Source organism: Dermacentor silvarum, chromosome 2 (assembly GCF_013339745.2).
Source record: "Dermacentor silvarum isolate Dsil-2018 chromosome 2, BIME_Dsil_1.4, whole genome shotgun sequence".
NCBI classification, from domain to species: domain Eukaryota; kingdom Metazoa; phylum Arthropoda; class Arachnida; order Ixodida; family Ixodidae; genus Dermacentor; species Dermacentor silvarum.
The window spans coordinates 84,589,517-84,604,725 of NC_051155.1; the positions used below are offsets into that span (position 1 = coordinate 84,589,517).

At 46.2% G+C, this 15,209-nt stretch overlaps 1 pseudogene; it reads left to right on the plus strand.

The window, feature by feature from the left end:
• The first annotated feature begins 14,363 nt into the window (after positions 1 to 14,363).
• On the plus strand, positions 14,364 to 14,542 carry LOC119443304 (U2 spliceosomal RNA; annotated as a pseudogene).
• Positions 14,543 to 15,209: the final 667 nt, after the last annotated feature.

The window sequence follows — 15,209 nt, forward strand, 5'->3', positions numbered from 1 at the left end:
TCTTTCAGGCTTGGAAAAACACTTTATGAAAAACCTAATGAGCAGCATAAAGCTGTACCCGAGTTTTTCTGGTTGGTCTACAATTTTCTCACAGTGATTTTTATATAATTATAATATTTGAGAAGTTCAATAATAAGTAATACTAATTAATAATTAGGCGTATTCCAAAAAAATAATCTGAATATTTCCAAGTGACGGCAAACAAGATTACCTTGGTTCTTACCAGCTCAATGTATATGAAACACGCAAAAAGGAAAGATAGAAGTTTAATTTAAATTATGGGGTTTAAGGCGCAAAAACCACAACCTGGTTATGACGCACGTCGTAGTGGGGGACTGCGGATTAATTTGGGACACCTGGGGCTCATTAACGTGCACATACATCTAAATACACGGGTGTCTCGCATTTCGCCCCCCATAGAAACGCGGCCGCCGTGGCCGGGAATTTATCCCGCAACCTCGTGCTTAGCAGCCCAACACCATAACCACTAAGCAACCGCGGTTCGTATGCTGGAATGTAGCAACAGTGGGAACAACATATGGGCAACAGACGCTTCGAAATCCCCAACCAAGATTACTAAATAAATTAAACAGCGATGCGATTCAATTGGACAGCACTGCCTCTGAAGCTATTCGTAGCTGTTCGAAGCTATTCGTAGGCGAAGTGCCTTCAATTTTAACAGCGGAGCTGTTTAAGCCGGCCGTTAGTTCGTTAGTCGTCCACAAAAAAATGTGGGCCGATCTTGGCAGTAGTGCACAAAAGGTCCATGCGCAATGGCACATACCCCTGTGAAGAAGCGAACCTGAGCCTGACTAAGTCTAGCTAAGCATGTTGGAACAACTTGAGCTTAATCACTCATCGATAACCAATCAATAGCTAATCGATAATCGATCAGTAATCAATAAATTCAGGAAAAAGCTGGGGATGACTTGGTAATGCTTAGCCTACCCCAAAAGCCAGGACTAGCTATAGGTGCCCATCAACTCTGCTGTCTCTTTAGCATTGCGCCTGCAAGCTACGCCATTCTTTTTTTTTCTGAGTAAGAAATTGTTTTTGGTCTGGTGCTCTCTTTTTTTACAAGATGAGTATGTTAGCTTTGTTTTAGTTTTAGCTCTGAAGCGAGCAGGAGGAGGAGTGGAAACTTTATTTTCGTCAGATGCAGAGTTATTTAAATTACTGCGTTTCTTCTGTTAGGCGGCGTCAGGTGGCCGTAAGCCCTTGACTTTCGGCGACCTCCAAAGCCCAGTTGACGGTCCGCAGCTGGACCGCGGGATCCGAGCTGGACACCGCTACCTCCCAGTCTGAATTGTTATTAAGCTCGAGTTCCGCCCTAGGTTTGAGCCCGGGGTAGTCGCTCATTATATGTGTCAAGTCCGCTTTATAGGCGTCGCAGTGCTTGCATTTAGGTGAGAAGCAGCCCGGATATATTAGTGAATACTTGTAAGGGTTGGCAAATGAGCCAGTCTGCAACTGTCTCCAGGTCACCTGTTGCAGTTTATTCAGTGATTTATGCGGAGGGGGGTATTTTTGTCTACCTTCGCGGTAGTGCATAGTAATTTCATGGAATGTCACCATGCGATCTCTCGCCTGAACCCAGGTCGAGGTCTTCCACCACCCGGCTGACGAAACCTCGGGCATAATTGTGGGCAGCCTCATTTCCTGGGTGCGAGGAATGTACTGGGACCCAGATGAATTGAATCTGGCGATCAGGCGGTGGATATTTCTTTGGAATTTGCATGGCCGGTTTGTGGATTTTGCCACTGGCAAAGTTTCTAACTGCGGTTTTGGAATCGCTAAAAATGTTTTCCGCGGTGGTGCCGTTTATAGCCAGAGCTATAGCTGCCTCTTCTGCTTCCTCTGCATGCATGCAACAAATTGTTGCTGCGGAGTGGGCCTGACCTTGATTGTTGACTACGCCTATAGAGAAGGCATCTCGACTTGGGTATTCCGCAACGTCGACGTGACCTATATCCTGCAGACCCAAGTAGTGTTTATGTAGAGCTTTAGCTCTTGCTCTCCTTCTGTCCTTGTGATGTTGAGGATGCATGTTTTTTGGTATTGGGTCTATCCTTAAGTTTCTGTGGTATATTAAGGGAAGTTTACATATTGAGGTGTGTGTGGATCCGTATCAGATCCCCAGGTCATCCAGTATGTGTCTTCCTACTTGCGTTTTGGATAGCCTCTCCAGTTGGGCTAGCCTGTGTGCCTCGACCAGCTCCTCTAGGGTATTGTGAATTCCAATTCAAGGAGCCGTGTATCTAGGGAGGTGAAGGGCTGATTTGTATGATTGTCCTAATCAGGCAATCGATTTTCTTCTTTTCAGCCGGGTAGAGGTGCAGGTAAGGAAGGGAATATACTATGCGGCTCAGGACGAAGGCTTGGACAAGTTGCCTGAGATCCGCTTCCTTCATGCCTTTATGCTTGTTTGCTACTCGTTTAATTAGCCTGTTTGTTTGGCGAACGCATCCTTTGATTTTGCTTAAGGTGAATGCGTTCTTTCCGTTGTTTTGTACGTGCATCCCCAGAATTATAAGGGTCTGCACCTCTTGTACGTACGTGCCGTCTACCATCACCTTGATGTCCGGGTGGTTCTTGGTCTTTGCTCGTGGTTGAGCCCTTATAATCAGAAGTTCTGACTTTTGGGCGGAGCATGACAGGCCTGTTTGATTCGCATGACATGACACTTGATCTGTTCCTGCTTGTAGTGTTTCCTCTATCTCACTATCACTTCCGGTATTAACCCAGAGGGTGATATCGTCAGCGTATAGTGAGCGTCTCAAACCAGGGATTGTGCTAAGTGCGGTAGCTAGCGGTATAAGAGAGATGTTAAATAGTAAAGGGGATAGTACTGATCCCTGTGGAGTTCCTTTGCTGCCAAGTTGCAATATGGAAAATGCGACGGAGCCTAGCTGGAGTTCGGCAATCCTGTCGGAGAGGAAAGCTTTGATATAGTTGTATGTTTTGTGTCCGACGTTGAGTTTCTCCAATGCAAGCATGGTTGCCTCATGCTTAATGTTGTCAAAGGCTTTTGTTAGATCTAGGGCTAAGACAGCTCTAGCTCTTTTCCTGTGAATAGGGTGTAAGACCTCTTCTGAGAGTCTTAGCATGACGTCTTGGGTTGATAGATTTCCTCTAAAGCCTATCATGGTGTGCGTGAAGTAATTATTGTCATCCATGTGGCTCTGTAGCCTGTTTAGAATTACGTGCTCGAGCACTTTGCCTAAGCAGGAGGTAAGAGATATGGGCCTGAGGTATTGCAAGTCAAGCTTCTTTCCCGGTTTCGGGATGAAGACTATCTTTGCATGCCTCCAGGATGAGGGGAGTTCCTCTCTTTCCCAACATTCGTTGAAATATTTAGTAATTGCTTTGATCGAGGCATCATCTAAGTTTCTTAGTGATTTGTTTGTAACCCCGTCCGCGCCTGGAGCCGAGGAGGTCCGATGTCTTTGAAGTGCTGCTCGCACTTCAGACTCTTGGATTTCCTCGTCCAGTTTGTGGTTCGGGGCTCCCAAGTAGCTCAGTAGAGAGACTTTGTTTGATGTGTCTAGATATCTCTGTCTGAGTTGCTCGACGAGTTCTGTATCTGTGAGCGCATGGTTATGCACTAGTCTAATTATGTTTTTACTGTGCGCTATTTTGCTGGTCGCGCGGGATCTAGCAGGTGTCTGAATAGGTGCCAAGTATCCTTGAGTCCAAGTTTGCCACTCATTTGGTCACAGACGGGGCCCCACTGTTGCCTGGCAAGCTGTTGTGCATAATCTTCTATCTCTTTGGATAGCTTTGCAATTTTAATGCGCAGTGGTCGATTGAGTTTCTGCGTTTGCCACCTTCTCTGCAGACTGTCGTATGCTTCACACATATGTAGCAGCCGACTGTCCACAGGTTTGGTGCCTCTGAAGATGGGATTGATTTCGTTAATGTTTTAACATCATGGATGAAGTCTTTGACCCATTCATCTAGGTTACTTATCTCATTCCCTGCGGTTTGATCTCTGAGTTGTCTGAATTTGTCCCAGTCCGTAATTTGGACCGGTTTCCTGCCTTCACCTCTGAGGTTCTTGGCAGTTGTAGTAGCTGCCACTATGTATTGGTCGCTACCTAGGTTAGTCATAGTGTTTTGCCATGTCACTTGCCCTATATACTTTGTGAGCGTCAGGTCTGGAGATGTGTCAACCTGTGTGCTCCTGCCAATTCTAGTAGGGGTGAATGGGTCTGGGTGTAGTGTAAGGCGCGCATCCTGGATGTAATTCCAGAGATGCGTGCCTTTCTTATTATTGGCTCTGTATCTCCAGACCATGCTTTGTGCATTAAAGTCCCCCACTATGACTAGTGGATTCTGTTTGGAAATTTTGAGTGTCCTATTTATTCCTTCGATAATGGTAGGGTGTCCTCCCTTAGGGTTGCTGTAAACATTAAGTATGAATAAGGCGGGTATGCCTACCTTTTGTGGAATTAGTTCTGCTAGGGGACAGTCCAAGTCAGCCACTTCTAGGTCATGTTCTATGGCCGTTAAATTTCTCTGGACTAAAGTGGCAATTTGGTATTTCTCTGAAATATTGTTTTCATAGGTTTTATAGTTCCGCAGTTTAACATTGCCAAGTGTTTCCTGCAACGCAATAACGTCGGGGGCTTTTTCTTTAAGGTTTTGTATGTGCAACTGCAGATTACTTCGTTTTTTTTCGAAGCTTCTACAGTTCCATTGCCAGATTGTTATGTCATTATGCAGTCCCGCCATGTTGAAGTACATGGGGGGTTTCTGCACGCTGCCTGGCACCTGAAGTAGTTGCACCCTGCTCAAAGGTGGATGTGAAGCTAGCAAAGGCTGCTTCTTGTTTGCTTTGTCTGGCCTCAAGTGCTTCGATTCTGCTGCCAACTTGTGCGGCAATTTGTGAGAAATTTTTCTCCAGCATGGATTTAATTTTTTCCATGGGGTCTTTTTCAGTCGTTAGAGGTCGCTTTCTTGCGGGGGGGAGGGGGGGGGTTGCGTTGTGGGGAGGATGATCGCGAAGAGGCTGCGGATGCAGCGGGTGTGTTAGCTATTTGTCTTTGGGGTGTGTTTGTGGTGGAGTGTTGAACTATAGAGCTATTAGTTTGCTCTCTCTCTGCTCTCAGTTTGTTAATTTCCTCCTGCAATTGAGCGACTACGGAGGTTAGGTGCGCATTGTGTCTTTCTAGGTGTTGTATTCTTTCGTCTGCTTTAGACCGGGAGGTAGGCGGACCCCAGCTCACCTGTTTTGACCGGTCTTTGGAGACGCTTCTGGACAAGGGCGGGAAGGAGCTTGACCTGCTTCGACTTCCCGTTCCAGGGCCGCGTGTGGCTGAAGGGGACTGGCTTCTTGGGATGTGTCCATCATTCTTCTTGGGTGGTGCAGGTGAGGTAGCAGGTTTCCTTTGTTTTTCGTAGCGAAACTTGCATCTTCTGGTTCCGGTGACGTGATCTCCCTTGCAGACGATGCATGTCGGTGTGCAATCTGGGCTTTCTTTCTTCGGATAGCTTTCTCCGCATCGGTAGCAGAGCTCTTGTTTCTCTTGTGGGCATACATCCGCTCAATGTCCTGGTCTCCGGCAGTTGAAGCAAGCTTCAATTTTCGGCTTGAAGTAGTAGCATCTCACGACACCACCGAAGAGATCAATGTTCTCCGGTACTCTTGTGGTGTTGGCGAAGATGATCCGAGCAGACTTAGTCAGTCCGAATTTTCTAGCTTCAGCGATTTCGAAGTTCTTGCCTTTGTTACGCTGTTGTAGGTCCCGCAACATTTCGTGGTTGCTGTGGCCTGAGTATATGTTATAGCAAATACCCCGTACAGACTCATCGGGGGGTGCAATGTAGGTATTCAATTCGAAGGTTTCGTCCTTCGAGTTGGATGTTCTTGATAGCAACGTATTGCTGCGCTCTCTGTTCTGACGGAGTTGCGACGGTGTAGGAGTTATTTGAAGGGTTAACACGGGCCTGGTCGTCTCTCCTCGCATCCGCGACGTTAACCTTTGCACCGCAGATAGTGGCCTGAAGGAGTTCGATGACGGTAAATTTCTTCAAATTCATTCCGCCTTTCGGCCTGAACACAATTTTGAAGAAGTCGGTAGGTAATCTCGGCAAAGGACTCCGTTTGAGAATCATGCGGGTGCGCACAGCGGGCTTCTTAGTCGGCGGCGTTGGCTTAGTGTTCGATGTCGACGTGGTCGGTGAGGAAAGTGACAAAGACTCACTTTTTCTGAATCGAGCAGAAATATATTTGTATAATAATGTACGTGTTGTGCTTCTATGGCGTTTCTGTACAAGATTGCATTTGTCTGTGTAGGAATATACGATTGTACTTTCTATTTTCCTGTAAGATCGTATAAGCTTCTATTGTTTGTACACAACGTTCTTCTGTTATTTGCGTAATTTCTGATAATTTCCCAAACCTTAGAGGTTGATTGTGTTTATGTAAGTGCTGTCAACACCAATGTGGGTGCCTGCAGCTTTTTCAACCTGTTGAAATAACAGCTTTTCCTGCCCGCCCCTTCGTATAATTACACTGTACTAATGCGAAAAATAAACATAATTGTCGTTGTCATTCTGTAATCCAGCACTAATACAGCCTCAGCAGCACGCACTAGGCGTTCCATAGAGCCCCCAGCGGCTGCATCCCCGAAATAGCCTTCCGATGATATTTCTTGCCTTTGTTTTTCTCTGCTTTATATGACAATACTGCGGCGCATATTTTATGCCTCTGGTAAGTTGAACGTACTTATTATTCAACGACCCTTGTGTTTTCGCCACTTTGTCTTTGTCACTCCTCATATTCTTTCCCTTCGAGAAGCGAGATGTCGTCGAGCAGCGACACGTCGTCGCTGCTGATGTTATAGCTTAGTGAGACCTGTCAACCCGTTGTCAAGACTTGCCTTTTTCTCATCAATTCTGTTTTTTTTTTCTATAAAACTGAAATAAGGCTTTTGATTGCTAACCGATTATTCATGTATCGTAAATCTGGAACCTAATTTAGCGAATGTGCTAAACAGTTGATTAGCGTTGCAAGTAAAACATCGTCATCTTTTTGATCCACGCTTTATGAGAACTGCCGATTGAAGCGGCAGTGAATTTTCTAAAACATTTCGAGGCTACTCAAAATAGGCGTCAGGTTTGCTAATTATTCTAAGCAAACATCAGTTTGCTACTGCTCTGCTTCACTTTTGCAGTTTTAACTTGTGCACTAACATGCATAATTTCAAAAAAATGAGGCATTGAAACTCTTAAAGTGGCCACATCGACGATGCGGTTTCTTAAGGCGGTGAATTGCGCACCTTCCATAAATACAGCTGAAAATTTGCAATGCTACATTCTTTCAAAAGAAAGTTAAAAAATTCTGTTCGAACTAAAACAAATAAAAACTGGCATATGAACTGTAAAACGAATTTCTAGTAATTCTCTTCAAAATGACTAATTATTCGGGCAATTTTCAACTTTGCTGACCCATCGCCTATAACACGAATCCCATAACTTCCAAATGTAAATCCGCGCCACATTTAGTTCTCGTATGATACCGAGATAAACATACCCGGACTAGCCCTTCAAGTCGCACTGGCATCAAAGTGCGTGTTGTCTGTAAATCCAGCTCGTTATCCTACTGCAACATTTCAATGACTCTCTATGGCGCCTGAGAAACGCTTTGCTGAAGAAAGCTGGCGTAGGTGGCAGACGTGCAAATGGATCACGTCCAAGATATAGCCTTTAGGGCGCGTGCGCCATACGCCGACAAAAACTCCTACACTGCACCAAAGTTTCAAATACATGTTGCAAATGATCTGCTTGCTTAAACTCGAACGCATGCCAAGCTAACAAAGCCTAATGCTCTTCGACGGTTCAATGAGAATCTCGCAAAGAGATCCCCGTGCGTACGCCTTACAACGAATTGGGAAGAATTGTAACCGCGTGGCCTACAACTGCTTTACTCCGGCCGCGTCAAGCCTTTCTATGGCCTTGCGCTCAGTGAGGGAAAACAAACTGGTTTGCATACGAATCATCCAACGACAGCGCAAGTAATTTCGTTATTTCTTTTTTTCTTTCAATGAAGCTCCGCAATAATTTACTGGCTAACGATCCCATCGCCAACGGTTGAGGTGCGCCACGGCCACCTGGTAGGCGTGCTGCGTTTGTAATTGCGTCGTTGAAATTGGCGCATCAAATATCGCGCATCGCTAGGCGCGATGCGCGATAGCTTAACACGGCTTCATACGGAAGCGCGACAAGCGTGCTCACATGAATTACGTTTTAACGCAAGTTCTTATTGTGACGGCCGTCACGCAGGTTGAGTCACAACATCACGGCGTCAGCTTTCACTACCGCAACTGCGCAAACTTACCCCATGGAGCCGTTAGCACGCGGCGTGAGACATAGAGATAACGAATTACTGATTAGATAAAATAACGCATGCGAATAATTGTATATTTCAAAGAGATATAAGCTACGCCTATTTTGCATTATAACAATTTATTGTGGTGTTCCCATGCGAATTCGAGGCTCGGACACACGTTGCATTTACATTTAATATCCCCCCATGAGGTTCGCACGCCGGTCTTAACCACAGAACACCATTGAAGAACCTTCCTTAACAGCTGATAAAAAAAAAGTTGCTGTGGCTTAGCTCGGCTATGCCAGGATATACGTAGCGTTAGCAAAGGTTCAGCTCATTATTCTTAGCTTATTCTTAAGATTATTCTTAAGATAAGATTATTCTTATGAGTCAAGCTTCTCCGTTCTTCTGCGCTGTTGAGCAGCATTTGCGCTCTCCTTCTCCATGGCTATACCACACTGGCAAACGCCAGTCAGAAGCGCAGCGGCTCCAGCGCAGTGTCAGACGGCGAGTGCACAGCGAGCGCGCGCCGGCGCCAGTGCGTCTACCACGGCTACGACGTCACTCCTCTGGAATGCGCAGACCGGCGGCGGTGAGTCGCGCACGGCGGCGGCGGAGTGCGCGAGAGGTGCCGGCTCCGGTGGCTCCGGTGCGCGAGCCGTGGGACATCACTGATCCTTGCGCATGCGCAGCACGGCTCTTGATGTGCCGCGCGAAACGGGCTTGGCTAGGCCACTGTAGCTAACGCTACAAAAATCTTCGGCCTCCGCTCCATCCTGATGCCCTTAACTCGTTGGCATAATTCGGCAAATGTGCTGAGAGCGTGCAGCTTGAAAGCACTCCTTGACTTGGCGTGGGCACATCACAGACATTTTATGAAAGAAAAATAAATCCAAGAAGATGATAGCTACGTGGTTTGTCACTGAGCTGATCGTATTTTATAATTACCACTACGCATGCGCCATAACATGGGTGGATAACATGCAGTGTCTTCATAACTTGGCTGTGAAAATGGTATGGACTTGGATGTAGTTAGGAGAAACTCTGCTGGCACATGGTACTAAGGTTGTACGCCTATATAGTTACAAACCACTATTATAAACGAAATTGCTGGGTTTTACGTGCCAAAGCCACGATCTGATTATAAGGCATGCTGTAGTGGGGGACTAGAGATTATTTTTCTCCGCATAGGGTTCTTTAATGTGCGCCCAATACAGGGTACACGAACGCTTTGGCGTTCTCTCCAATCGTAATGCGGCCGCCGCGGCCCCGAAACAAACGCGCAACCTCAAGCTCAGCAGTGCCATGCCACAGCCACTGCACTACCGTGGGGTGGGTCGTCTGTGTATTCTCCCCGTGGAAAGAAATAATACTAGAAAGCACCGTGTTAAATTGTGAAGCCCTGAAGTTGCACCTACGAGTATAGGCATCACCTTCGAGATAAAAGGTAGTTCACCACTTCTCCGCATCATGACTCAGAAGTGGTGCTGAGGACAGTATAACGGTTCATCTGGGCGCAACGTCGGCTGCGCTGTGGTGACAAGCAGGGTGTTTGATAGTACCACCATTGGTATTGCTGCCTCTGATTTTAGCTTTGAAGTAAGCGTTATAATACCGTTCTGAGCAGTGTAGGCCAAGCCAGAATGAGGAATTTCTTGTTGTCGTCTAGTCACAAAAAACGAAAGGCTAAAATCAGTTTTCTAGCTTGGCGATTGGTCACATTTATTGGTATAAATTTGGCGCTCTAGCCCATTGCATTAAAGACGTAGGTGTGTTTTCTCCATGCATAAAACAATACTGCTGTGGTTTTATACGGTATATGGAAACGGGTTTACGCGATATTTAGCGAGTTCTAATGTTTCAATATCGAGAAATACAGCCATTGTGTTTTATTGCTTGGCATGGCAGCATTTCTGCATTGCTTTACTGCCTTGGCATGGCAGAATTTTGTCTACTTCCACAAGGAGGGAGCTGACTGCTTCTGCAGATTTAATTAACAGTCGTTGCACCACCGTTCCCTGGACAGAAACATTTTCCCGCACATATGATCACACGCTTCCAGGACTATGAAGTTAGTGAGCGTGATGCTGTTTCCTTTTTTCACGCAAACGGAAAACGCGCCAGCTGTTATACCTTCCACTGAATCTCGTGTCCAGCGGCCCTCAGGCAGGACACGAGCTGACGCTCTCAGCAAGAGTAGGGGTGGAAAACTTATTGTGGTCGCCATTTACACGGGCTCCATTAACATATCGTTCCTGGGATCTCCCAGCATTCTCAGAACAGTTTGCTGTCTTAAACACCTGTTGTGATCACCGTCCGAAAGAATTATTCGTTTTCATTTTTTTGGGTATCACTTTAGAGAGGTAGGCAGAAGCGCCGGCAGAAGTGATGGCACTGAATCGTTGGTAAGCCGTGGACGTTCCCTTGGAACCAGGTCAACCTCTCCGTTGACCACATAGGTGAAATCGCACTGAATGAAATGTTCTTGAAAGGGTCGCTCGCACACAATTTATGTCGGCTGCAGTTGATTGTGCGCCACATGAAGGGCCAGTTCCCAATTCCTAAAAACATCAGGGTCTTTTGGCATCGAAAGCAATGCTATTTTAAGCCTCTTTCTCAGAGCTTGAGAAACCAACTTGCAGTTCGGAAAAAGCAGTAAGTGTCCTTGGTGGTTTTCTTTGGTGGAGCAATACCGCCGCTAATATCGTCGGTCCTTTTCCGACCAGGAACATTCCACATCTCTGAGGAACTTTCAAACAGTAACAGAGACCCGGAGCTCTTCACCTTTCAAGTTGACACGAACAGACCACATACAACTATTCGAATACGGGCTTTATTTTTTGCGCGCCCTCTGCCACCTGTAGCAGACGACACGCGCAGCGGAACCGTTATATTGACCGCAGCGCCAATTTTGCGACATGACGAGGAGAAGCGCTGAACTAGGCTCCAGACGTGCCGGTCGGCAAACCTACCCATCTAGCCACCGTATCTCTGTGTTTATAAACTCACTGTAGATACGGTGGCTAGATGGGTACTATAGGCGAGTTGTGAAACAAGATCCGTTGCAGCGCCATCTGTACGCGGGTACAGGAAGCAGCCAGCGGCAGCCATTGTGCATGAGCCGTCATGTGAGTTTAGCCCGTGTGATCCCCAGAACAGCATACTGAACCGACGTTTGTGGCGAACTGATCCACTTTCGTGGTGCTGTCGGGGCACTGTGATCTGGCGCCAGGCTAGTAATCTCTAATGTGCCACTGCGCACAAAGTTTGGTGGCTTTGACAAGTCCGGAGAAAAAGTAAGTGCCTTCTTGCTGCGTCGCACCTCAGTCATGTAGTTTTGTGAGACAGTGGCTTGTTTATGTCGGTAAACAATTTGGCTTGTTTTTATCGCTGGAGATGGGGCTGATTCATGTATAAGTGATCTCGACAAAATTTATTTTTGAAATGAACTTGAAACCACTTGCTGTTTGTAGGATGAGACACGATGTTTACGAAACGCTGTCACATGGTCTTGACCACTCTTCGCACTAAGCACAGCGCTATATCTTTATGTCACACTGTAGATCGTGCGGTGCGCGCATAACATTCTTTAAGGGCGAAGGCCATTTGTGTCTTGACACAGGTCTGCGAAGTTCCTTCTTTCGAAACTCGGTTATGTTGGCGGCGACACACGTCTATTTCGCGTTGTTCGCATGCCATAGTTTTGCCGTGTGATGTGGTCAAGAAAGACAACTAAATTTGTGTGGAATTACGGGGTCAGACGTATGCATACCCTTGCATATACAGTAATCCAGCCTCACGGCCGGATTACTTTGTACGCGCACTTTTGGTCGAGCCCTGTTCGACGACAGACCAAATACCGCAGCGCGACTTCCCTGTATGCATGTGAAACGGAATTTCGCGTTGTATTTTGCTATAAAGTTATTGTATCTTCCTTCATCGAGAAAAGGAATCCCATTCCTGTTGTCTTAAAGTTATTCGCATATGAGCGCCTGAAAGAAGATAAATTCGCCACGACGCCGCCATTCGCGTAAATCCCGACTGCACAGATTTCTCGAGTGTTTGAAATATTAACTGCGTTGCTTTAAATCGTCGTTTCCTTTTTTAAGAGAGCATTTCTGAGATAATGTGTCCCAATAATGACAGAAAGCATTTTGAATAGCAACTCATTTGCAGGTGTCATACCACAGATTCCCCAAGAGACCAGAGCATATATACAAAACGTGGATTGCAGACATCAGGCGACACGAAGCCCCGCTCTTCGCAGTTTCGAAGGCAACTAGGTCTGCTCTCTCCAGCTTCTTAAGAGTAACCTTGTCGCTAATGCTTCTAATGGTTACCGACACTTACACCGGTCTACTGTGCCATTCATATTTTTATTAATGCCCTTAACGTCGTCGAAGAAAAAGCCAGCTCAACGGGCACCGGTTCAGAAAGTTGCATCATCAAAAAGGAAGCAGGATGTTGGTGACCAAGGGCTTCGCAATACAGGGCAAAAGGTAGACACCTGTGTTGATTAGGACCGAGCAGATGACAAGGAAAACGCAGCAGATGGGTGCAACAAAGATACATTCAATAAAGGACTACCGTCTTCAGGCTTGAATATACGGGCTGCACTTCGCTTTCTGACAAACACCAAGTCACCAGAAGAAACAGCCTCTGGAAACATTTATGCATGGAGAGAGAATATTTCTGTCCTAGAGAAGAAGCTGGCTGCAATCAAAGCAAACGAAGCAGGTCCAAATGCAAAAAATCAACACCGGAAACTGCAAATAGCTTCTTAGGATAAACTGCTGCTCTCCTAGAAAATAAACTCGCTTCGAGCAAAGCAAACGAATCAGAAAATCAGCGCCTGAAGTAGCAAATGAAGGCACAAAATAAAGCATTAAGGTTGCTTCGTTCAGAGCTTGTCGCCAAAAAATATAGAGCAGCTGGAAGAATTACCTCCCTTTGGAATTGAAAGATTCAAGAACAGTGACGACGTTGAGTTTTAAATTGGACTGCCCAGCTACAAGCACTTCTGTTCTCTCATGCGCCTCCTTGATTTAGGAGAAAATGGTGATAATATTGCACGCAACAGTACGAGGAGTAGGCTACAGAATATTGACTATGGTGGTCGGCGACACAAGGTTGGTGTGCAGCACTAACTCTTTTTTGCGCTGGTTAAACTACGAGTTGAGTAATTTCACCGACACATCGGCCATTTGTTCAATGCTCCGTCAGCACGGTGTCAAGAATTTTTTTTTCTACAATACTTGACTACATTTATTTGCAGATAAGAGGAATGACAACATGGATATCACGACGAGCTATTGATGCTGCCCATGCCCATCTGCTTTCAAGGAGAAATACCCATCAACACGTGCCATCTTGGATGCCACTGAGATTAGATGTGATGTGCCAACATCTTTCGTGACGCAATCACAGGTATACGCCTCGTACAAGTCTACTCATACGTTCACAGCACTCCAAGGCTCTCCCCTGGTGTAATACTTTCGTTTTTGAATTATTTGCTGGGTGCACGTCTGACAAAAAGTGCGTGGAGAAGAGTAGGTATTTAGACCTGAAGTTTGTACGCAGTTGACTCAGTCATGTCTGACAACAGATTTGTTTTTTTAAATGCAGTGCCCTTCCGCTCTGTGAAGGTGAATGACCAGCAAAGCTGTGTAGTGGTGATTGGCTGTTGCTCCGGTAAAACATTCCACGTTTGCAGGATCAGGGCCCCATGAACGGTTCGCATTTCTTTTCGCTTCGCGGTCCTGGCGAGCAGCACGCTTACACTTGGCGTCCGCGGCCCGCTGATCGTCGGTGGTCTCCTTCCGCCGCCGCCGCCGCGCCCATTCCCTTTTGTGTTCACGCCATCGTTCTTGGTAGCCGCGCTGTTCTTCAGACCGTACAACACGCAGCCTACCCATTTCACAGTCAGAGCAGAACTCAGTAAAGGAGAATACATAGAGCATGAAGTCCGGAGACAGAAGACACTAGTTCGAATAAGCAGGATGGCGTACATGTGTGTGGTGCGAAGATAGAAATGACCGACGTAGGTCAATGTGTGGTATCTGTTATCAGCTTAATATCTGATGCGGGTGGTATTTGGACCCAAGACATTAAATTTAGTTTTGGAATTTGGCGGAGTGCTTGACGCCTGCTTCACCTCCGCCGCGACTAGGGCCGGTATTGTACTATCTTCGGAATTTTTGGTCTACGGACATCAATCCGCTGGAAACTTAACATATACAGCTTCGCTGCAATAAATACTTGCTACGGAGCAAGAAAGTTAAGCTGAACATTGCACCTTTCCTCAAGCGTGGGCAATGTACTCCCGATGAAGTGGAGGAGACTCAAGAAATCGCCGTGATCAGGATACACGTGGAGAGGAAGATCAAGAAAATCAAGGGATTTCACATTTTTGAATGGTTTATTCCAATCTCCTTTGAACCCTTAGTGAATCAGATGTAGGCCGTGTGTGCTTTCCTGATAAATGTTGAGCCACCACTTCTAAAAGACGATACAAACTGATCTGATTCACTCTGTTCCTTGAGATACACTTGATTTTCCATTCATATGTTGTGGGTTATCCTCACTACCTGATGGTGCTGCCAGCCTCTTGAGTGCAATACAATATTAGCAGCCCGACTTATCTCTTTTACATTCTATTCTTGCACTGTTTTCTGTAAGTAGCCATACCAGCTCGCCAGCGTCATCTCCAATGCAGTTCTTTATGTGGTGTGAAAGGGTAACCAAAGCACACTCTTAAGCACGAATTGTTGTTTGGCATACTCCACTGCAATCCATCAACACTGTTGATCAAAGCCTTGGCTTCGATACCCATAATATTGCTACATGCATATTGCGTGTTTCTTCTGGACGATGCGCG